The sequence below is a fragment of the Rhincodon typus genome, chromosome 16 (assembly GCF_021869965.1).
Source record: "Rhincodon typus isolate 14 chromosome 16, sRhiTyp1.1, whole genome shotgun sequence".
In the NCBI taxonomy this organism is placed as follows: Eukaryota; Metazoa; Chordata; class Chondrichthyes; order Orectolobiformes; family Rhincodontidae; genus Rhincodon; species Rhincodon typus.
The window spans coordinates 52668264-52694401 of record NC_063347.1 but is presented as its reverse complement, the minus strand read 5'-3'; the positions used below and the strand labels follow the sequence as shown (position 1 = coordinate 52694401).

The 26138-nt window shown below is 41.2% G+C and overlaps 1 protein-coding gene across 1 annotated transcript in view; it reads left to right on the top strand.

Annotated features, from left to right (window-relative positions):
• The window catches only part of cacna2d2a (calcium channel, voltage-dependent, alpha 2/delta subunit 2a), a 668643-nt gene that overhangs the window by 543326 nt on the left and 99179 nt on the right, over positions 1-26138 (top strand). The window lies entirely within an intron of this gene.

The following is a 26138-nucleotide window of genomic DNA, read 5'->3' as shown; positions in this document are numbered from 1 at the left end:
TAATATGATCTCTTTTGAAGACATCTCTTTTTATTTCCGCAAGTTCCCTAGCTTCCATGCCATTCTCCACAGCAAATACTGATGCAAAATATTTGTTTAGTGTCTTCTCAAAGGGAACCAGTGATGGGCAATTAATTGCTGGCTCAGCCAGCAATGTCCACATCCCATGAATGATGCTTTAAAAACTTGGTTTATCTGCAAATGTTACCCTGCTGTTGGTTCTTTTGTATGACTGCTGTTGGGGAGTAATAACCAAAATAAGCAAGATTACCATAAAAACCATAGATGATGAAATTATCAGCAAGGTTACATCTTTCTGTAGGTTTTACTTTAGCACAAATAAAAATGTACAAGAATTGAATATCAATTAACAGGCAAATTATAGCCAATACAATGTATAAATTACACATGGATTAGCAAAGACTATCTCAGGCATTTGTATCACTGCCTGTAAAAATATGCATCATTTGGACCAATATTTCATGTTATTCCAAGGAAATTACAATCGATCCCTTTACAATTGATGCAATGTCTTAAAAATCCTTTCTAAACATTCTTAATAACAATTACAAATTTCCTAGACGTTTTGATTAAATAACAAATTTTCTTTACAGCATGGCTTCTAGGGCAAAAATTAACACACTTTGTTCCAGTCATGTTTTGAATAATTGATTCCTGTGTTTCAGTTACCTCATGGCGTTGGCTCCTCAGTGTAGTTACCACATTTGCTTGTAAGTTACTTTGCACTCTCCAGTTCAATTAGAAGACAGTATATGGCTGTATTCCACAATGGAATTGCAGTAAAGAATATAGATGAACAGAAATGCTTAGAAGATCAGTACACCAGTCCCTGAAATTGAGTGCAAGTAGATAAAAGCCAGAAAATATACAGCAGCATTTTGAATGCCAACTGTAGCTCATTGCTGTCTCTCTTGCTTCAGATTCAGAAGCCTTTCTTTCAAGTTCTCCTCTGGAAATTTGAGCGTATAACACAAGCTGACAATTCAGTGTAGTCCTGAGGAAATGCTGCACTGTTGGGGGTTTCATATTTTAAATGAGATGATAAGCTGATGTCTGCTCGCTCAGTTCCCTGAATCAATATTGCCTAAAACAGACTAAGTGTTGTCTCATTGCTGCATGTGAGAAACTGCTATGTGCAAATTGCCTTCAAAGGCTCATGTAAAACATAAGATAAAAATTAGGAAACATTGTCCCTCAAACCTGCCCACCGTTTTGTAAGATTTTGACTGATTTGGTCCAGACCTGAATTCCTCTTTAGTCCCAACTCCTCTTAGTCCTCAACAATTTGATATTTTGAAAAAATTATTTGCCTCCTCTCTAAATACCTTCAGTGCTCTGGCCTCTACAACTCTCTGGGGTAGAGAATTCCAAAAATGCACTATCCCCTGGGAGAATAAATTCTTTCATCTCTCAGTTTTAAATAAGTGTCCCTCTATTCTATAACTACATCCCCTAATTTGAGCATCCCTCATTTGTGGAAACATTATCTTACCATCTACCCTATCAAACTCCCTCTGAATCTTCGGACATAGCAAGAACTGCAGATGCTGGAGTCAGAGATAACACAGTTGGGAGCTAGAGGAACACTGTAGGCCAGGCAGCATCAGAGGAGCAGGAAAGTTGACGTTTCGGGTCAGGACCCTTCTTCAGAAAAAGAAAGAAGAGCCCCGACCCGAAACATCAACTTTCCTGCTCCTCTGATGCTGCCTGGCCTGCTGTGTTCCTCTAGCTCCCAACTGTGTTATCCCTCAGAATATTGTTTGTTTTATTAAAGATCTCAGTCTTCTAAACTCCATTGAAGAAAGGCCTAACCTGTTCAGTCATTTTTGTTAAATCAACCTCTTTATCTCAGGAATGAGAATAATGGATGTCTTTTGAACTACCTCTAAAGGCAGTACATCTTTTCTTAAATACATGGACCAAAACTGTACACAGCACTCCAGGTGTGACCCCACCAATACCCTGCATGGTTGAAAGAAGATTTCCCTCTTTTAAACTCCAACCCCTGAGAAATAAATGTCAACTTTATATTTGCCGCTTTAATTACTTCTGCACTTGCATGCCAGCTACCTCGTGTTTCATGCACAAGAACATGTAAAATTGTCCCTGCTACACTTTTTCAGTGTCTCCATCCATTTAATTAGTAGTCTGTTTTTTGACTTTTCTTATCAAAGTGTATGATTTAATACTTTCCTACATTAAACTCCATTAGCCAATTTTTTTGCCCATGCAACCTATCTGATTCCCCTTGCAAGTTCCTTATGTCATCATCACAACGTGTCCTCCCACCTTTTTCCAGTCATCTGCAAATTTGGATATATTGCACTCTGCCCCCTCATCCAAGTCATTGACGTAGATAGTAAATGATTGAGGGCCTAGGGCTGATCCTTGTGGCATTCCATTAACCATATATTTACGCCCCAAAACGTACCCATTAATCTTGATTCTCTGTCATCTGTGTGTTAACCAATCCTCAATATGAGCTAATACCAGGAGCCTTCACCCCATTAGTTTGTCAAATATTTTGTCTCTCATGACAGAGACTATTACAAGACCTTTCCCCATTAAGCATGTTGCTTACCTGTTACTTTTGCGATGTTTAAAGTGTCCTGTCCTGTGAAGATTGATGTAAAATATTCATTTTGATTATCTGTCATTTCTCTGTTCCCCGTTATCCATTTCCCTGTCACATTCTGCAAGGTCCAACACTTGAGCTATTGTCTTTTCTTTAATATACCCAAAGAAGCTCTTTATTTCTTTATTTCTTGCCAAATTATTTTTATGATCAGTTTTACCCCTTTTAATTAGCATTTTAGCCATCTGCTAAAATGTTTCCAATCCTCTAGTCTATTACTATTTTCGCCACTTTGTGTGCTTTAGTTTTTGAATAGATATTCCCCACGACTGCTTTTGTTAACCATGGATGGTTCATTTTTCTTTCTTTCTTTTTGACCAGAATATACTTTTGCTAAGCATTATGAAATATCTGCTTAATTGGTTGCATTGCTCATTCACTGATCTTCCCAGTGGTCTGTTTTCTCAGACCACTTTAAACAATTATTAAGCGACTAGGCAAAAACGTGACAGATGGAATATAATGTGGAAAATGTGAGGTTAAGCACTTTAGCAGAAAGAATAGAGGAGCTGAATATTATTTAAATGGGGAAAGGCTACAGAAACCAATGAGGATTTGGGAGTTCTCATCCATGAATTGCAAAAAAGCTCGCATCCAGGTTCAGCAGGTAAAAGAAAAGGCAGATGGAATATTTGTCTTTATTTTAAAGGGAGTGAAGTATAAAAGTAGGGAAATTTTGCTAAAAATGTATAAGACACTAGCCAGACCAGAACTGGAATACTGTAAACAGTTTTGGTCTCCTAATCTAAGGAAAGATATATTGATATTAAAGGCAGTCCAAATAATGAGTCTCTAGGCTGATCCTAGGAATGGAAGAACTTTTTTTTTGAGGAGAATTGAGTAGGTTTGCCCTGTATTCACTGTAATTTAGAAGAATGAGAGGCAACCATATTGAAATATGCAAGATTTTTCGGGGATTTGACAGTGTAGATGCGAAGACGTTGTTTCCCGATGTGGCACAGTCTGCGACCAGAGGGCATAAATCTCAGAATAAGAGGTTGTGTATTTAAGACAGAGATAAGAAGAATTTCTTCTCTCAGAGGATAGTGACTCCGTGGAATCCTTTACTGTAGAGGGCTTTAGAGGCTGGGTCATTAAGTATATTTGAGGCTGTGATAAATAGGTTTTTAATCAATTAGGGAATCAAGGTTTATAGAGAAAAAGCAGGAAAATGGAGTTGAGGACTATCAGGTCTGTCATGATCTCATTGAGTGGTGGAGCAGACTCGATGGGCTGAAAGACCTACTTCTAATGCTTATTCCTATTTAAGTTGAGGACATTGGTTTAAATTCAGAGTTGCTGTCCCTTAAACTGAACTTGAAATTCTATCATGTTGTGGTTGCTACCCTTTAGAGAATTCTTAACTTTAACGGGTGGCATGGTGGCTCAATGTTAGAACTGCTGCCTCACAGCGCCAGGGACCCAGGTTTGATTCCAGCCAAGGGCAACCGTCTATGTGGAGTTTGCACATTCTCCCCATGTCTGCATGGGTTTGCTCCAGTTTCCTCCCACAGTCCAAAGATGTGCAGGCTAGGTGGATTGGCTATGCCATAGTTCCCAGGGATGTTTAGGTTGGGTGGGTTAGGTTAGACGTGGGAAATACAGGGGTACGGGAATGGGTCTGGGTGGGATGCTGTTTGGAGGGGCGGTGTGGACTTGTTGGGCTGAATGGCCTGTTCCCACACTGTAGGGATTCTATGATTCTCTATGAGATCTCCTATTAATCTCATTGCACATTACTAGATCTAAAATGGCCTATTCCCAGGTAGGTTGTATAATTACCATGCTAAGAAACAAATCCAGGTGCATTTTATAAATTTGTCTTTTATCCTTGACCATCTTATTTGTCCAATGTGCAGATTAAAATCACCCATGACAATTGTAAATGCCCTCCTTACATGCCACCACTATTTCTTGATTTTATGCTTTGTTCTACACTGAGGCAACTTTTCATCTAAAGGCCTATAGAAGATTACCACCCATGACTTCTTTCCCTTGCTATTCCTTATTTCCACCCAAGCTGACTCCATATCCCACTCTGTTTCACCCATACCACTGCGCACCACTAAACTGATACCATCCTTTATTAACAAAGCTATCCCACCTCATTTTCCTTTTTTCTGAATTTTCTGGAATATTGAATACCCTTGAATATTGAGTTCTCAGTCCCGGTCATTCTACAACCGCATCTCTGTAATAGCTGTCAAGGCATATTCATTTCTTTCTATTTATGTTGTTGACTTGTTTATTTTGTTGCAAATGCTACATGCAGTCAGATAAAGTGCCTTAAGCTTGTCTTTTATTCATTATAACTTACTCTGGTTCTAATTTCTGCCCCTTACTCTCACATTTTGAATATTGTTCACCTCTTCAGTACCCTAAACCTCTGGTTTCTCATTTATTTTTTGACTTCTTTAAACTCCCCTTCAATTGAACACCCCACCCCTACCCCCACTCACCACTACCACTACATTGTAGTGTCAGTTTCTCTCTGTAACTTAGACCTGGGAATCTGCCATTCTTTGGTAATAACATTATTATTTGTGTTTATTTCACTGTAGCCCTGGTCTGTACTTTGACACAAATATTGAGACGTAGATTGAGGCAAAGCATTATTTTTAATACTCATTCAGACTGCCCTGCTCATCATTTATAAGTAGATGGTAGCTGTGCTTATTATACTGTGGTAATGTAGCATGACACTATATGGCTGGGCTGACTGCTCAAACTGTACATTGTTTCTCACAGTCAGTATAATCTTACACCTGTGAAATACCCCAGAGAGCAAGAGTTCGTCTCCAGTTCAATTAGAGTATTTGGCTTCAGTCTGCAGACTGAGATTTGTAGCATGTTCTCCCCATTGTGACCTGATGCCTAATTAGGCACTTAATCATAGCAGCAGGTATTGTACACACTGTGACAGGTTAGCTTTGAAACATTACCATACAGTACAGTGAGGAACAATAACCAACTGGCTGAATCAGTCGCTGGTATGGAGCTAAGAGAAAAGAGTAGAAAAAAACAGAAGGGGTTATTGAACTAATATTATTGAGGCTGTAAGATCCATTTTAAATGACTTGCCATGGTTTCAAAGCTGGAAACTGCTGATTGGATGGAGCCAGGGTTAAATTTTCAAGGCAGGAAGAGAACTAGGTGACGCAAACTACTTCAACGAAAATACAAAGTGATCACGGGAAGAATTTGTGGCCAACTTTTCTGAATTGTTTAGTAAAACTGGCCACCCATTTCATGGCTAACACATAGGTTCTGAGGAATGCCAGGCCAGTTTCCTACAGACCTTGTCCAGTGCGCTAAACTCTAAGGGCAAGAACTGAAAATATTAGAGATGGAGAACATTTATCACAGAAAAGTAATAGGGCTACTTCCATTGCGGTAGTTTCAAATGCAAATGGTAGTGTAAGATTATGAGGGGATTATACAGTAACTGTAAATCAGGTCCTAGAATGTAATCCATCTGATAATTTGTCAAATACTGTGGATCTGTTAACTATGTTAATTTCAAATCTGATAGGTTTTTGGTTAGCAAAAGTATTAGGGATATGGGCCAAAAGCAGGTGTATGGAGTTGAACCACAGATCAACTATGATCTCATTGAATAGCAGAACAGGCTTGAGGGGCTGAATGGCCTACTCCTGTTCTTATGTTGTTAGGCAGCCTTTTTTCTTCAAATTGCCTATCAGCAACTTGAATTAGATAATGAGCCAGAGTAATATTTGACTATTAATAGCCACTTGTGTCTATTTCTATTTAAGATGCTGCCATTTGATCTGCACCCTGGAATATTTAACAGGGTGATGAGCCAAATTTTATAAGGAATTCAGAGAGTGATGTGATATTTGGATGACAAACTAATTTCAGCTCCAAATAGATAGACACATGTTACCAGGTTGAAGGAAGTGTTCCAGTGTTTGGAAAAGCATATTGTTCAAGCAAAAGCAGTCAAATGTGAAATGTTTGAAAATTCTGGAGATGAGTAGAGTCACAGGTTAGTCAAAGTTGAGTTGCATCCTATCCAGAATAAGGTTCAAGCAATAAGAAATGTGTCACACAGTAGAATATTCTGAGCTCTGATTTTTTTCTGGGAGTAGTAAATTATAAAGATAAATTCATACCAATTTTGTCTATTGAATGAACTCCTGAGGAAGGGAGTTCCTTGGTTTTGCACAAAGGAGTACGACAAAGCATTCAAATTGTGTAAAAATAAATTAGATGGCATAATGCTTATACATTACAATGTGCCTAAAAAAGATCAAGCTAGCATTTGATGCTTCTCAATGTGTATGTCATTAAATATGAAGAATCAGAAAATCATTGTAACATTGATGTTACGTCTAGATTACAATCCCAATTTGATATAGAACAGAGAGGTGGTATTTCTCTTTTCGCATGTAGATGAGTTGTTGGTGACTGCAAATGATATCAATAGAACAACTCGTAGTAATCCTGTATTGTCAAGCATGTACGACTATTTCACAAATGTGTAGCCAGTATGTATCCTGGATTTAGAAATCAGGACACTTTACCCTTAAGAATAAGTTACCAATTGATATAGAGATAACAAGAACTGCAGATGCTGGAGTCAGAGATAACAAAGTATGGAGATGGAAGAACACAGCAGGCCAGGCAGCATCAGAAGAACAGGAAAGCTGACGTTTCGGGTCAGGACTCTTCTTCAGAAAGGGTCCCAACCCGAAATGTCAACTTTCCTGCTCCTTTGATGCTGCCTGGCCTGCTGTGTTCCTCTAACTCCACAAGTTTTGTCTCTGACTCCAGCATCTGCAGTTTTTACTGTCTCTGATGGACTAAAACCTGCCTTGGGATGCGTTGGAAAAGGACTTGAGTCTTCCTCAGGTTGAGGCTGAGACCAATTCTTCAATTCAGAACTATGGACATGATTTTCACTGCTTGGCAACTCCAAAAGGAATTCCAGGAACAACAACCATTCTGCAAAGCTTTCATTGATCTGACCAAGACTTTTGACTCAGACAATCAAGAAGTTCTATGGAAGATCCTATCAAAAATCAGCTGTCCACAGAAATTCATCAACATCCTCCATGACACGATGCCAATGGGAGTTCCCACCAACTGTAATTTGACAAGTACAGCACCAGTGGTTGCCCCAACACCAATTGTGCCTGAAGCCAGTTCAGATCTTTGTCAGCTGTGTCTGATGAGGGGAAGATTCAATTCTTGTTGTGAACCCAGCCCCCTCCATTTTTGCTAAAGCAGGGAAATAGAACATAGAACAGTACTGCACAGTACAGGCCCTTCTGCCCACAATGTTATGTCAAACTTTCACCCTAATCCTAAGATCTATCTAAAGTCCACCCCTACCTTATACTATCATCCATATGCCTATCTAATAGCCGCTTAAACACCCCTAATGAGGCCGACTCCACTACCCTCTCCGGCAATGCATTCCACGCCCCGACCACACTCTGAGTAAAGAACCTACCTCTGACGTCTCCCCTATATCTACCTCCACTCACTTTAAACCTTTGTCCCCTCGTAATAGCTACCTCCACCCTAGGAAAAAGTCTCTGGCTGTCCACTCTATCTATACCTCTGATCATTTTGTACACCTCTATCAAGTCACCTGTCATCCTTCGTCGTTCTAAAGAGAAAAGCCCTAGCTCTCTCAACCTTTCCTCATAAGACCTTCCCTCCATTCCAGGCAACATCCTGGTAAATCTCCTCTCCACCTTTTCCAACACTTCCACATCTTTCCTGTAATGAGGCGACCAGAACTGAACACATACTCCAGATGTGGCCGAACCAGGCTTTTGTATAGCTGAAGCATAACTTCACGGCTCTTGAATTCAATCCCTCTATTAATGAAAGCTAACACACCATACGCCTTCTTCACCTGGATGGCAACTTTCAGGGAACTGTGGATATGAGCCCCAAGATCCCTCTGCTCCTCCAAACTGCCAAGAATCTTTCCGTTAACCCTGTATTCTGCTTTCAAGTTCATCCTTCCAAAATGAGTCACCCCACACTTTTCAAGGTTAAACTCTATCTGCCACTTCTCAGCTCAGCTCTGCATCCTATCAATGCCCCTTTGTAACCTAGGACAGCCCTCCGCACTATCCACAACTCGACCCACCTTCATATCGTCCGCGAACTTACTAATCCACCCTTCCACTCCTTCATCCAAATGATGTACAAAAATCACAAATAGAAGAGGACCCAGAACAAATCTTTGTGGTACACCACTCATAACTGAGCACCATGTTGAATATGTTCTGTCCACTACCACCCTTTGTCTTCTAAGGGTCAGCCAGTTCTGAATCCAATCTGCCACATTTCCCCCTATCCCATGCCTCCTTATCTTCTGCATGAGCCTACCGTGGGGAACCTTATCAAACGCCTTACTTAAATCCACGTATACCACATCCACTGCTCTACCTTTATTCACGTGTTTAGTCACCTCTTCAAAGAATTCAATAAGGTTTGCGAGGCATGATCTACCCCTCACAAATCTATGCTGACTATCACAAATCAAACTGTGCCTTTCCAAGTGATCATAAATCCTATCTCTCAGAGCCCTTTCCAATAATTTGCCCACCACTTACGTAAGATTAACTGGCCTGTAATTTCCGAGGTTATCTCTATTCCCTTTTTTGAACAAGGGAATAGACATTTGCCTCCCTCCAATCTTCCGGCACTATACCCGTGGACAGTGAGGACGAAAAGATCTTTGCCAGAGGCCCTGCGATCTCTTCCCTCACTTCCCATGGAATCCTTGGATAAATCCCATCAGGCCCGGGGGACTTGTCTATCTTCAAGTTCCTCAAAATTCCTAGTACATCTCCCTTACTAACATCAACCTCCTCTAGCCTACCAGCCTGTTTCACACTGTCCTCCTGTACAACTAGGTCTCTCTCAGTTGTGAATACCAAAGAAAAGGATTCATTAAGGACCTCTCCTATCTCTTTACGCTCCGAGCACAAATTCCCTTTACAATGCTTGATCGGCCCTACCCTTTCTCTGGCCATTCTCTTATTCCTCACGTATGTGTAAAAAGCCTTGGAGTTTTCCTTGATCCTATCTGCCAAGGTTTTCTCATGCCCCCTTATAGCTCTCCTAAGCCCTTTCTTCAGCTCCTTCCTGGATAACTTGTATCCCTGTAGAGCCTTTTCCGTTCCTTGTTTCCTAAACCTTATGTAAGCATCGTTCTTCCTCTTAACCAGTCATTCGACCTCTCTTGTGAACCAAGGCTCCCTCACTCGACCGCATCTTCCCTGCCTGCTAGGGACAAATATATCGAGCACACGCAGTATGCATTCCTTAAACAATCTCCACATTTCCATAGTGCTCTTCCCGACAGCATCTGTTCCCATTTTATGTTACCCAGTTCTTGCCTAACAGAATTGTAATTACCCTTCCCCTAATTATAAACCTTACCCTGCTGTATGTACCTATCCTTTTCCATGACTATTGTAAAAGTAACAGAGTTATGATCACTATCGCCAAAATGCTCTCCTACCAACAGGTCTAACACTTGGCCCGGTTCATTGCCAAGCAACAAATCCAAAGTGGCCTCTCCTCGTGTTGGTCTATCTACGTACTGTGTCAGGAATCCTTCCTGAACACACTGGACAAAATCCGCTCTATCTAAACTAATACAACTAAAAAGTTTCCAATCAATATTCGGAAAGTTGAAGTCACCATGAAATGAGTGAACAAATTCTTAAAGTTGTTAAAGTTATTTGGAAAGGCAGGATATCCTTTTGGAGAGATTCAGATACCCCTTTGGGAGAAAAAAATGCCCTTTAGGAGAGGTTAGTTTCCTCTTTGGGATTATTAAAATAGACATGAATGTGTGCAAACATGGGCTCAGCAAAACTGTTGAGCTCTCAAGGTATTTAAATCCACAAGCTCTTGAGATTTTTTTTCCTCAGAAACAATACTGTGCAGTCGAAAAACATCAGTGCTTGCAATTTCACTGTGTGAAGTGTCTGTTGTTGTAAGCCCAACAGCTATTGTTATAGAGATAGTGTTGCATGATTGAGTCCACAAATTTTCAATATCATCGTTGTGCTTATAAATTCAGAATTGAATTAAAAACTCCAAGACTTTGATGTGGGACAATGATTACAAATGTGTGGCCTTAAGTTTTTTTTTATTCATTCACGGGATGAGGGCGTCACTGGCCAGGCAGCATTTATTGCCCAGAGTCAACCACATTGCTGTGGGTTGGAGTCACATGTAGGCCAGACCAAGTAAGGATGGCAGTTTCTTTCCCTAAAGGACATCAGTGAACCAGATGGGTTTTTCCAACAATCGACAATGGAATCACGGTCATCATTAGATTCTTAATTTCAGATATTTTATTGAATTCAAATTCCACCATCTGCTGTGGTGGGATTCGAACCCTGGTCCCCAGAACACTATCTGGGTCTCTGGATTAATAGTCCAGCGATAATACCACTAGGCCATTGCCTCCCCACAAGTACTTGAATTAAATGTATATTTTTGAGATATTCAGTACTTGAAGAAATTTAAACATACTGAATCGACTTTTATCACGCAGAATGTAATTTTTTAAAAATGGAAGAGTCACTTAATTCTCCATTTCTGAAGTCAATTCTACTTATATTGGACACTGGATGAATTGGCATGGAAAGTGTGAGGGGAAAGGGGTAGAGGGTTAGAGGGATTTATAGGTTGGCACGATGTGACACTAATTTGGTATGGAAGTTATGAGGGGACATGGGAGGTGAGTTGGAAGCTTGAGGTTGCATGAGTGAGCTCAGATTGGGCTGGAGAGTGTGTTTGGGAGATAGTGAGGGTGTGTTGGGCAGTTGGTGACAGGAGTGAGGGCTAAATGGCCATTGCTTCTTTTGACATTTACGTTGGATTCCTGGATCACTCAGGTGGGCCATTTCATCTGACTCTCTGGAACTAAATTCTGACCAACTGGTTAACTTTCTCTGGATTCAGGTTTGCAGACACAGGAATGTTCATGACTGTCTGCTTCTGACCCAGAAATGAACACAGTCCTCATTTTCTTTTCACTTTCTCCTCTATTCATCTCTCTCTTCCTCTCTGACTGCATCTCTGGTATATGCTATCTTTTTATTAAGGTTTGTTAACCCCCTTAACACTGTTTCTAACTCCTAATCACTGTTAGTCTTTTTCTTGTGTTGTCACTCACTGTCCTCTATTCCATTCTGTTTGTCTCTCCCAGTTACACTGTCTCTCACATTGTCGCCCATAATGTTGGCCCCTCATTCACAATTATTTTGCTCCCTCTCTCTTTCATTTTGTTCTCTAGGTTACAGAGCAGGAATTCTTACATGGTTCTGTAATGTCAGTTGTCAGGAAAATGTTGAAATCTGATTAAGCAAGTGGTAACAGAGTACTTGGAAGGTCAAGACATGACTACACCCAGTCAACCAGTTTATGAAAGGGATATTTTGAATGACAAATCTTTGATTGTTCTACTCAGAGAAACATAGAAAATACTTACAGGAGTAAGCCATTCGGCCCTTCGAGCGTGCACCACCATTCAAATGATCATGCAATCTCAGTAGCCCATTCCTGCCTCTCCCCATACCCCTTGATCCTTTTAGTTGCAAGGGCCACATCCAGCTCCCTCTTGAATATGTCTAATGAACTAGCCCCAATATCTTACTGTGGGAGAGAATTCCACAGATTCACAACTCTCTGAGTGAAGAAATTCCTCCTCATCTCAGTCCTGAATGGCTTACCCCTTATTCTTAGACTGTGACCCTTAGTTCTGGACTTCCCTAACATCGGGAACATTCTTCCCACATCTAACCTGTCCAGTCCCATCAGGATTTTATATGTTTCTGAGATTCCCCCCTCATTCTTCTAAATTCCAGCATATACAAGTCCAGTCAATCCAGTCCTTCCACATCTGTCAGTACCGCCATCCTGGGAACCAGTCTGGTGAACCTTTGCTGGACTCCCTCAATAGTAAGAATGACCTTCCTCAGACTAACAGACCAAAACTGCACACAATACCCAGGTGTGGCCTCACCAAGGCCTCGTATAACTGCAACAACTTTTTAGTTGACAGATTTGAAGAGGTTCTGTACTCTTCTTTCGTCTTGTCATAGGCAAGATACTCCAAATCCTCTTGCTATGAAGGCCAGCATGCCATTAACTTTCCTCACTGCCTGCTGCCCTTGCATGCCAACCTTCAACAACTGTTTTCTCCATGACTCGCATGTCTCGTTGTACCTCACCTTTTCCTAACCTGCCACCATTCTGATAAGAATCTGCCTTTCTGTTTTTGTGACCTCATATACATCCACATTATAATGCATTTTCCAAGTATTTACCCATTCAGCTAGTCTGTCTGAGTCACCTTGCAGCCTCTTAGCATCCTCCTCACAGCACACACTGCCACCCAGCTTAGTATCACGTGCAAAGTTGGAGATATGGCATTCGATTCCTTCATCCAAATCATTAACGTATATTATGAACAGCTGAGGACCCAGCACGGAACTCTGTGGCACCCCACTCGCCACTACCTGCCACTCTGAAAAGGGCCCATTTATTTCAACTCTCTGCTTCCTATCTGCCAATCAGTTCTCTATCCATGTCAATACATTACCTCTGATACCTTGAGCTTTAATTTTGCTTTATAATCTCTTCTGTGGAATCTTGTCAAAAGCCTTTTGAAAGTCCAGATACACAGCATCTATTGATTCACCATTGTCTACTCTATTCATACTAAACAGTACATTTTAACAAGGTTCCATACAAAAGGTTGTTGCTCAAGATAAGGGCTCCTGCAGTTAGGATAATATGTTCACATTCTTATAAAATTGGTTGAAGGACAAAAACAGAGGTATAATAGATCCATCACTTTCAGATTGGCAGATTACTGTATGATGGCCTGCTGCAGGGATCAGTGCCTGGATTTCAACTATTTACAATCCATGTCAATGACTTTGATGAAGGGTCTGAGTGTAATCTATTCAAGTTAATTGATGACACAAAACTAGGCAGAAAAGTAAACTGTGAGAAATATTCAAATAATAAAACTTGCCTAGCCGAGTGGAGGTAGGTTCAGGAGATGTGGGGTAATTAGATCAGGATCCAGGATTTGCCTACAACAAGATGAAAGAAGAGTAGTGAACCTCTTTGGCTCTGTCAGCTAAGTAAGAAATTCTTGCTGTTGTCAAAAGGCAACCATGAGCTGTTTTAACCCTGATTTCTGGATTTTCCCCATCGGGAAACCTGTTTCCCAGTGTGTTGGCAAGTCACCAGGGTCACTGAGGTGAGAGCACAGTGGAAAGAACCTCTTCAGTGAAACTGATAAGCTGGGCAGACTTCAGTTACACTGAAGAGTTCCAGTCCTAGCCACTGAGAATCTGCTGTTCAAGCACTTCCTTCAGAGAAGGTTACCTCTGCTTGACAGGTGATTGCTAACTTCTTGCAAGGCACTTCGCCTGTCTAGCAATTCACTCAAAATTGAGCTCCACTTTTCTGTTAGCTGTCTTGACCACAGGTGAGAAGTAGTTCATGCATTGGCACCTTCCACCATGGCTGAGGGCTAAGAGCAGAGTCCATACTCCTACCAACTGCTCCAGAAACAACAGGAGTTTAATACTAGCTGCCTCCCTCAGTGTGTGCTCTCCCACAAGGCAGATGAAATGAATACAAATAACCAGTTGAAAAGAGGCAATATCCACAACAAAGGGTTTACAAAGGGCTCAATATCCTTGAAATTCCCAAATAGCAGTAGCTCAGGCTTTCAAAGTATGTCATTGCTAAAAACTTCTGGAACAAGGCCTACTTCCTAGTTAAATTGGTGGGCATGCATTTCCAATGACCAAAAAAGTAACTAACTGTTCAAAGGGTCAGCTTCTTCTCCCTAACAGGTCTCAGTATTTTGCTAATTTGTACACTTTCTTTTGCTGACAAGGGAGAAAGCAGAGATACTAGTGGTTGTAATGGCCTTCTATGGAAAGGAGAGATGGAAAGCATTTGTGGAGGGTGACTGTGAGGCATGGGTGCGAGAGGGCAATATATTGAGAGTGAGTGCGAAGTGTTTGCTGCTCAAATAATAGGGACATGAGGAACACGTGGAGAGAAGGAAATGAGTGGATTTGCAAAATATGTTGGCCTGAGTGTGCTGTGCAGGAGAGTAATGGGCGTGTCAAGTAAAGAATGATAAAACCATAGAAAGGTTACAGCACAGAAAGGGGCCATTCAGCCCATTGTGTCTGTGCTAGCCAAATAAAAATTAAGCTGCCCATTCTAATCCCCCCTTCCAACTCCTGGACCATAGCTTTGCAGATTACGAAGCTTCTGATAAAGATCCCAGATCCCAGATTCCTTATCAATGGGTTGAGAGGTTTGGCCTCCACCACCAAAACACATAGTGAATTCCAGACACCCACCATCCTCTGGGCAGAATGGTGTTTCTTCATGTCCCCTCTAATTCTTCAACCAATCACCTTAAACCTTTGCTCCTTGTTAACTGGCCTGTCCAGGGAAAACTGTTCTTCCCTGACCAGTATTCGTACCCGCCATAAATTTGTACACCATTGTTAAGTAACCCCTCAGCTCCTTCATCCTAAGGAATCTTTCCTCATGGCTGTAATTTCTAAGCACTGACAACACTCTTGATAATCTAAATCAAAAAAAAACTGCAGATGCTGGAATCAGAAACAAAAACAGAAATTGCTGGAAAAACTCAGGTCTGGCAGCATCTGTGGAGAGAAAGCAGACTTAATGTTTTGGGTCCAGTGACCCTTCTTCAGAGCTGATTGTAGCTAGAAAAAGGTTGGTAGATATGCTGATGATAAGGTGGAAGTGGGGGGAAAGGAGTAAACCAAAGGTGGAGATGGAGACGAGAGTGAGAAAAAGAGTTGGGCAGACATGTGATGACAAGGTCTGATGTGTGGGGGGGGTTCATTAAGGACATGGGAGAAGGTGCTCAGGTCCTAAAACTATTGAATTCAATATTGAGTCCTGAAGGTTGCAGTATTCCCAAGTGGAAAATGAGGAGTGGTTCTTCCAGCTTGTGCTGAACTTCACTGGAGCACTGCAGCCAGCATGAGACAGATGTTGGCCAGGAACACGGCTGTGTGTTGAAGTGGCAGACTTTTATTTTTTTGGGTTATTTTTTGCGGGCAGAATGTAGGTATCTTCCAAAGAGATCACCCAGTCTGCATTTCATCTCCCCAATGTAGAGGAGACCACATTGTGAGCTGTGAATACAGTAGGAAATAGCAAGAACTGCAGATGCTGGATTCAGAGTCAATACGTTGTGGAGCTGGAGGAACACAGCAGGTCAGGCAGCATCAGAGGAGCAGGATCAGTCCTGATGAAGGGTCCTAACCCTAAACATCGACTCTCCTGCTCCTCTGATGCTGCCTGACCTGCTGTGTTCCTCCAGCTCCAAACTGTATTGACTGTGAATACAGTAGACTAGATTGAGTGAAGTGCAGGTAAATTGCTGCTTCATCTGGAAGGTGTGTTTGAGCCCTTAGATCCTGAAGAGGGAAGAAGTAAATGGGCAGATGTTAAAGCTTTTGTGATTGTTGGAGAGAAGAGAAGGGGTGAGTTTAGAAGCATGGGAGGTGGGTTGGACACGGCTGAGGGCCCAGTGGGCCATGGTGATAGGAACTCCGAAAATCGGTGTAGTGAGTAGGCCATGTGGCCCTTAGAGCCTGCGCCACCATTCCATATGATCATGGCTGATCATGCAATCTCAGTAGCCCATTCCTGTCTATCCCCATAACCCTTGAACCCTTTAACTGCAAAGGCCACGTCCAGCTCCCTGTTGAATATATCTAATGAACTGGCGCCAACAGCTTTCTATGGTAGAGAATAATAGAACCATGGGGATGATGGGCAATCCTCAGTTGAGGAAGAAGGTGGGCATTTCAGACACCACTTTGTAAAAGTTGGCATCATCAGAACAGATGTGGTGGAGACAGAGAAGCTGGGAGAATGGAATAGAGTCTTTACAGGAAGCAGGGTGTGAGGATGCATAGTCAAGGTAACTGTGGGACTTGGTGGGTTTATAGTGGATATTGGTGGCCAGCCTATGCCCAGAAATGGAAACACAAATGTCAAGGAAAGAAGGAGTCAGAGATGGACCAGGTGAAGGTGGAAATTGAAAGCAAAATAGATAAACTTCTCCTATTCTGGACAAGATGGAGAAGCAGCACTGATGATGTCATTGATATACCAGAGAAAGATTTGTGGGTAGGGGCTAGAGTAGAACTGGAAGAAGAAACGTTCCATATAAGAGACAGGCATAATGGGACCCATGTGAGTACCCATGGCCACACCTTTGACCTGAACAAAGTGAGAGGAATTAAAGGAGAAGTTGTTCAAAGTAAGGATGAGCTTGGCCAGTTGGAGGAGTACGTTGGGAGGATGGGCACAGTTCTAGCCTTTTTTCCAGGAAGAAACAGAGAGCCCTGAGACAATCCTGATGGACAAGTAAAGGCATTGCATGTCTGTGGTGAAGAGGAAGCAGCTGAAGTCCACAAACTGGCAAAAAGCATCAGAAGAATCACGGGTGTAAGTGGGAAGGAACTAAACTAGGGGAGAAGAAATTGGGTCAAGGTAGGAAGAGATGAGTTCTATGGGGCAGGAGCAGGCAGAAATAATAAGTCTGGTTTGTGGATTTTAGGAAGGAAGTAGAGTAGGGTGTGCAGGGTTGGGGTCTAAGAGCTTGGGGAGGTCACCAGATGAAATGAGATTAGTGACTGTTGTGGACATAGCAGGTGTTCAGTGGTGAGTTCGTGGTCCAGGTGGAGATAGGAGGGGGTGTCTGAGAGCTGGCACTTTGCCTCTGTAACATTGACGTCAGTTCAGCAGACAACAACAGCACTATTCTTGTCGGCAGGCTTGATTACAAAGTCAGGATTGGATATGAGAGCGTTCACTTCAGAGGGAGATAAGTTCGAAAGGTTATGGGGTGCAGAGAAATTGAGGCAACCAATGTCACATTGGCAGTTCTCAATGAACAGGTAGAATGCAGATAAAACACCAGAATGAAGGGTCCAGGTGGAGGAAGAGTTTTGGAGGTGAATGAAGGTATTTGTGGGACAGGGAGAGGGCTCTTGTCCAAAGAATGGAGACAGATGCAATGGAAGAAAATTTCAACATCATGTTCTGCCCAACATTCATCGAGGTGAGACGCAGGGGATAACACTAAGACTTTTGCTGAGTACAGATCATTCAGCATCAGGGAGTGGAAGGTCCAAAACAATAGTAAATACTGGAGGTGGGGTAGGAGAGGGAATGGAATCAAAGAGAAGGGAGGAGAGGAAGGTTCCAGAGGGGCATAGATATCTCTAAGTTATTGCATCGTGTATTCCTAAACGTTTGAAAAGAGAAAATTTCTTGTTAAACGTCGAAGGAGTTGGGGAGGGGGAAGCCGGGCAGTCTGAGTCAGCGTGGGGCAGTGCAGATGGTGAGAGAGTTCAAGAGTGTGCATATGGTGACACATGGCACTGAGTATGAACCTCAGAATGCACAGAGAATAGCTATCTGAAGAAAATTTCTCAAAAATTTCCTCTCTTCTCCTTCCATAGCAATCATGTCCTTCCTGTGATGGATTGACCAGACCTGTTCAGATGTAATGTGGAATGATGTGAGGTTATTTACATTGGTCAAAAGAATAGAAAAAGAATTTATCTTAACTGGTGAAAAATTCTGATATACAGAGAGATTTGGAAATCCTCATACAAGAAGCACAGAAAATTAACATGCAGGTACACCAGACAATTCAGGCACAAGTGGCTAGTTGGTCTTTTTGGACTGGAGTACAAGAATAAGGAAGTCTTGCTACAGTTTGGACAGAACTAAAAGAGACTTGGTGACAGTTTAGGAGATTTGTTAAATCTCAGCTGAAATATTGTGTACAGTTGACAGTGCCACATTGTAGGAAAGGTGTGAACATATTGGAGAGAGCGCAGAAGCAATTTGCAAGAGTGGTCCCAGGAATGAGAAACTTCAGTTATGAGGCTAGATTAAAGAAATTGGAACAGTTCTCCTTGGAGAGAAGAAGGCTGAGAGGAGATTTGATAGAGGTTTTCAAAATCATGAACAGAGCAGATAGAGTAGTCACCATAGAAAGAGATGACTGGTGGTGGTTTAACCTCAGACAAGAAGGAAGAGGTTGAAAAAGAGAGTCCTTCATTGTAACCTCAGCTGGTTCAGAAAATGAACCCATGCTATTGGCATTAATCTGCATCACAAACCAGCCATCCACCAAATTGAGCTAACTGACTCCTGCTGAAAGATTAGATAGGGAGAAGCTGTTCCTGCTCATAAAAGGGACAAGATCAAAAGGGCATAGATTTAAAGTGATGTGCAAAAGAGGCAAAGGTGTAATGTGAAAAATACTTATTCACATAGCAAGTAGTTAGGGTACGGAATGCATTTCCTGGAAATTTGATGGAGGTAGATTCAATTGAGGCATTCAAGAGGACTTCGGATAATTATTTAGTTATAAATAGTGTGCTCAAGCATGGGTAAAATGCAGGAGATTTGCACTAAGTAATGATGCTTATTTGAAGAGCCAATATAGGCTCTAAGCTGAATATCCTCCTTCAATGCTGTGAATGTCCAATGTGAACTGTTGTGAACTTGCAGCTGGAATACTGTGAATAGTTTCGATAAATGCATCTAAGAAAGAATAAATTGCCATAGAGAAGGTAGAACGATGGTGCACTGATTCTCGGATGAGAGGGTTATCCTGAAGAGTGATTGACTTGAGTGGCCTGAACTAGTTGCAGTTTAGTCGAATGAGACGTGATCTTATTGCAACATATAACAATCTGAGAGGGCTTGACAGGTTCAATGTTGAAAGGTTGTTTTCGATGGATGGAGAGTCTTGGAGCAAGGGAAATAATTTCACAATTAAGGGGACATCCATTTAAGACTGAGGTGAAGGGAACTTTTTCTCTTGGAGAATCTTTGGGATTCTCTATTTTAGAGAATTGTGGATGTTCAATTATTGAGTCCATTCAAGGCTGAGAATGAAAGGTTATTGGACTGTAACAGAGTCAAGGGATATTGGAATCAGATCAGAAAGTAGAATTGAGGTCAAGGATCAACAATGATTTTATTAAGTGGAGTTACAGGCTCTGTTGACCAGATAACTTATTGCTGATCCTATTTCTTATATGGGGGGAGTGGGGAGTTCAAACATCGGGGTCATATTTTTAAGGTGAGAGAAGAAAGATTTATAAAGGGCGTGAGGGGCAACTTCTTACACAGAGTGTGGTTCGTGTGTGGAATAAACTGCCAGAGAAACTGGTAGCTGTGAGTACAGGTAGAATGTTTTAAAAACTTTTGGATAATTCATGAATAGGAAAGGTTTGGAGGGATATAGGGCAAGCATAGGCAGGTGGGACTTGTTTACTTTGGGAACATGGTTGGCATGGACTGATTGGACTGAAGGATCTGTTTCCATGCTGTGTGACTCTATATGTTTAGGTTCCATTTTCAATGACTAAGGATGACCCTGGCAAAAGTGTTGGGCATTTGAGGCGGAGACCAGAATCCATCGTACCCTCTCAGCATTTGAAACTCAGTGCTGAGACTCACAGAAAATGAATGACCACAGGAACAGGGTATTGGAGGGTGTCCTCCACTTAGGGAACCAACGTGTAGCACCCCAAGACCTGCCAGGCACCGACTAGACCTGCTTCGGTGGAAGCTTTGACCTTGGAACTGAACACAGCACTAATGGAGCCGCACCCAATACTCTAACTGCCCCCATGGAAGCATGCACACCAAGAGTTTGCCTTTAGAGGAATGGTGGAAACTTGAGCAAATGCTAGAAATGAAATACCACATTTTCACCCTCTATGATTTGCTGATTTCTGTGTGTGCAGACTGCATTCCTATAGGATATAAAGTGTTTTGGGGTCAATGAGAGACAGCCATTCCAGTGCACACCATTACCTTGATGAATAAGTTGGACAGGCAAGTTGTTGACTTCATGTCAGTGAGATGAGTTAACACATACTGCAAATTTCATCACTTCTTGTAGAGAGCTGCATGACCTTCCCACAATACATGTCCTGATAAAGATACCTTGACCTACAACTCAATATCTGGAGCATTGATAATCTGTCCTGTGAGGATCTAGATATAAGTGAGTGTTAAATAATAGTACAAATAAGATCAGTTTTAGGTTAATAGTTACAATGAATGTTATATCAAGTGATATGCAACAGTAGGGTATTGGATAGAAAATCTAGACTGTTTTCATGGTATTTGCTATATTTGTACAAAATTGCTATATTTCCTAAATTACATATCAATATGCAATCATCTTCGTTTTTAGCATAGAAGGCACTGAACTTTGATACAGAATCATTACTTGATAGTGGCATTGAATTAATGGAACTTCCAGTAAGTTATTTTATTCATTATCAGTAATCAACAGTTTTGCATATCAATATGGATAAATGTAAGTACTGAATATTAACAGCATTTGGTGGCAGTGAGCAAGTTTAAAACACTAATCCAACAGATTGCCATTATTAGCAGTCGGTTGTATGTCCTGGTCTTTCCTGAGCATAAATATAAAGTAAAATGATGGTAAATGTTGAAAATCCCAAACTAAAGCAGAAAGTGCTGATAATACATAATCAGCATCTATAAAGACAAACATTTTTTGGATGGAATTTGGAAATGGATGACATTCGTTAGACTAAAAGACTGGAGGGGGCAAAGAGAGAAGAGCAAGTGAACCAGACAGTGCATACTGACCTCTATCAACTGAGAGAGACTCGTGGATTAATGGGCATAAAACAGGACATCAGGGAGAAGGTGATGCAAATTAACCAGCTGAATACAACAATGAAAGGGATTAAGAAACAAAAAGACACTAAAAATAACTGATGATTTTGTGAAAAGGCACAGCAAAACATGGTTTAAAAATATCAAAATAAATTAAGTAATTGATTGATTTTATTGTCACGTGTACCGAAATACAGTAAAAAGCTTTGTTTACAAGTGGTACAGGTAGATCACAGCAAGCAAAGGATGTACAGATCAAAAAGACTTAGAGGCATGCAGGTTACATTGCAGGTTACATTATTTGAGGCTAGAGTCCATTCATCAGTCTGATAACAGCCGGAAAGAAGCTGTTCCTGAACCTGCTTGTGCATGTGTTCAGGCTTCTGTATCTTCTGCCTGACAGAAGAGGTTGTAGGAGATCATTACCAGGGTGCGATGGGTCTTTTGTGATGATGGCCATCTTTCTGCGGCAGTGAGCTGTGTAAAGAGGGATGTGGATGACTCTTAGAGGTGGTATTGCCAGGATAGTACTGGATTCTGCAGGAATATTGCAATTGCAAGCAATTCTGGAGAAAGATCATATAGTAATTTGAAAAGTATTCCTTTTCTCTTTTCGAATGTTTACTAGTTAAAGTTTTGGAGACGAGAAAAAATGGTTGAACACTCTGTCACGTATCAACCAATCAGTTTTTAATTAGCCAAGGGAAGGTGGGATTCCATGAAGATGTACATGATTTGTCAGCAGAATGAAACCTCCAGGAATATTTCAAACCAGAGTTGGCAACCTAATACAAAAAGACTGTGCAGACCAGAGTGAGATAGACTGATATTGTTCACCAGAGTATGACAAAAAGGCCAAGATCTCCCAGTCTCTGGATGGTTCGAGACCAGACATAACCATCAGGACCTCTCAGGATGCAGTGCACTGGGAGTTTAAACTTTTGATGGGAATTCTCCAGAACTCTGCTGAAATATCTTGACTGTGAGTTAGAATCAGAGACTTGGGATATACTTAATTGGATAGATACTTGGGGAATTGTAGAAATATAAAAACTTAGTCAAACTCTTGGCCTACAACTGACGTCCCCACCCTGACCCCTCCCTGACATCCAACTGACTCCTCAGACCCTCATTACTGTCCCTGCTAATGCTCTGACATTTCCAAACCTCTGACTTACTGAATTGATGCAACCTCACCATTGTAGCACCTCTTGCCCAGTTGCCCACTGTATTATGCTAGCACCCTGCCATCCTCCACCTTTACCAATCTTCCATCCTATCATGCTACCCTATCACTTGACCCTCCTGCCATTCTACCATGGCTGGGTTTGGAATGCCCAGCTAGAAATGGGGAGCTCAATCACAGCGTTGATAAAGGGAGCAGGAGCAACAATCCAGTGATTACTGTTCCCTGAAAATTTACGCCACAGTGTTCAAACCAGAGTGAGACACAGGCTAGATTTTCACCACCAGGGCAGGAAGTTTCAGAGTAGAAATCTCACAATTCAGTGAATCGGGGTCATTGCAAATGATCCTCACGTACAGTTGTTACCTCTGTAGAAGTTGGCAAGGGGTGTGATTTGGTGGTATGATAAAGTTTGGGCTGTTGCCTCTAGATGCTGTTCAGAGGTGGCTGAATGGAGCCAGTTGAATAAAAGTTGTTAGGCCCTCTAGCCCTCTCCCATCACTCAGACTCAGACTCAACTTGCCACACCTACGCTATTTCCTTTACCAATCACCCAGTTTCTACCATGGCCAGACCACAGGAGTCATGTGCAAATAAAAAAGGCTTCCAAATTCTGAGAGATCTAACTTATACACACTTAGTACTGAAAAATCTTTTCATCATAAAAACCATTCAAAATTGTTAATCCCCTCAAATAATCAACCTGTTCTAAAAACAAATTTTTACTCACCCAATACATCACAGACAGCTAATCAGGCTCTTAAAACTATAAATTAAAACGTAAACTAATTTTTGAAACCAATCCAAAATGTACAAAATGGATTCAGCTGTCAGCTGACAGTTGTTGGAAAATGTCAACAATTAAAATTGCAGGAACTGTTGGCTAATACAGGCTTTCCCCAGATTGTGAACAGGTTTCCTTCTTGAATCCGTTTGCAAGTCAATTTGTACACAAGTTGAAACTTAATGTAAAATATTTGATTGTAATTACATGAAACATTCATATGCTGAATATTCAAAACTACAGTATTTTAATACACCCTTGAATGGAACCATGTTCGTAAGTACAACATTCATAAATCGAACATTCATAAATCGTGGACTCCTTTTTTTGTATTTCGGCAGATGGCCTGTCAATCAATGAAATAAGCCCATAAGAATGTATTTTAACAAAGGTTGTCTTCTCCTTTTTTCCAACTAAAAGCTACAACCTGTTTTTGTTTTTCTTTTCATTTTTAAAGGGATGAGAATTAGAACAACTTAAGATCATGACACTTAAACAGACCTTCACCTTAAAAGCATCTTTACACCTCCATAAATTTCTGGCTCCCTTGCAATGGTTTGAAACCTTTGGAATGATAAAAATGGGGTCTGATTGATTGAAATAATGACTAATTTCAATTGGTCCTTCTCAGTTTGGGTTTCACTCTGTGATTCATGGCCTGTCTCCTTCCCACTGATGGTAAAAATGGGATCTTCCTCATCTGGGTCCCACCTACCACTTTTAAAGGTCTCCACCAGAGTCAGTCTGACTCATAGAAACTTCACTATGGTATTTTTTCTGACCAGAGTTTCTGGTAGAAAGATAAATACAAAGCTCATTGATAAGAAAGTACAAAAAGTATTTTGAATGGAGGAAACAGATCTTACTCACTAAAAACTCTATACAATGGTTGTTGGAAATGGCTCATTTGTTTCTGTCAGCGCTACGCAGCATTTGGTACTGCACTAGCCTAATTCACCTTATGGGATTGTTATTAATATCTTGATTAAAACTTTAATATGTCAAAGCTCATTATTGCTTCCCTTTCCAAAATCACATTCCCCTTCCTCTGCAAAATCTGCATGGCAAACGCAATGCAGTATTTTGAGATGTAATGCTTGCTTGCATCATAAAATATGATAATCTTTGATTTCCGCTCTCAGAATAATCTTGATGCCGCACTGATTAGTCCACCACCTCTTCCCTGTAAATACATAGGTTGACGTGAAAAAGAACCCAGAACTGTCCATGTAGTGAGCTATGAGTGCCCTCTGCTGGCTGATTCAGGAATAGTCTGTTCCATCCCACAGGTGGAAGATGCCATGCAATCTTTCATGCTCACCTGAGGGGCACACAGGGCTTTAGTTTACCAGCACACATTTCTAGAATGGATTTGGACAGACAATTTTCTCACCCTGAAGACTATCACTACTGTCGTTGAGCTATGGCTAGCACGTTGCCTCTGTTAATGAGGTATAGAGGCTAAACAGATCAGACGGGGGTACATTTACCTTAATATTGTGTATTTACCTGGGACTTTTGTTGATTCCTAATCAGACACTGTCCAAATGGATTCTTCGTAACAGTTTTAAAAATGGACACCAAAACTGGTGTAAATATCCAAAAAAATTCAAGCTTGTTGATTAATGAAACCAGATTATCGCGGAATCAAACATGATTTCATGAATTCAGTTGATGGTCATTGCATAATTTGCTGGTCTCAAATTAATTGCAGTTTTAACTGATTAGATCCCGTTTTCTCACAAAATCTGGCACTCTTTAATTGAAAACATTCTGATTAGTTTTTTACCTGTATTGTCTTTCATCTGATTTTTTAACTTGAATTTGGGTTAATGAGGTGGGGAGGAGAAAATCAATAATTGAAGGAGCCCTCTGCTGCTCCATATAGGGTTGGGCCAATATCTTACTGTGATCCATTGAGTGAGGGTGCAAGCAGCTGACTAGCTCAGGCACAGTTCCAGATTCAGCAAAGTACTCAGAATTTTGTATCATGCAGGATGGCAATAGAAAGCCAATAGGTACAGGTTAATCTCCCGAGCCTGCACATCCCTAGACAGTACAGGCAATTTAGTATGGCCAATCCACCTAACCTGCAGATCTTTGGACTGTGGGAGGAAACTGGAACACCCAGAGGAAACCCGTGCAGACATGGGAAGAATGTGCAAATTCCACACAGACAGTTGCCCGAGGGTGGAATTGAACCTGGGTCCCTGGCATTGTTGTGAGGCAGCAGTACTAACCACTGAACCACCGTGCCGCCAGTGTGACTAGCTCATGCTCTTCCTATTCACGCCTATTACACACATTACCAAGGAACTGAATCCCTTCCCATTCATTCCCATTGCTGATAACACTAATGCACAAAGCCCTTTCCTATTTGACCCCATTGCACCTAATTTCAATGAACCAAACCCCTTCATTGTAGACTGCCAATGGACAAAAGTCCTTTCCATTCATTCACAGTTGTATGAAATCACAATTAACCAAATTTTTTCCAGTCATTCCCATTGTACACAATTCTGATGTATAAGGTCCCTTTCTCATACAAGTTATCAGATAGAATCCTCATGGTTGATGTAACTTTCCATTCATTGGCATTCACTTAAATGACCAATCCATTTAATATTCAGTCGTTCTGAAAACATTCTCAATCGATTAAATCCCTTTTCCTGCTCACTCCCATCATGCAGAATCCCAATGTGTCTAACTCTTTGTCCTTCGCTAACATT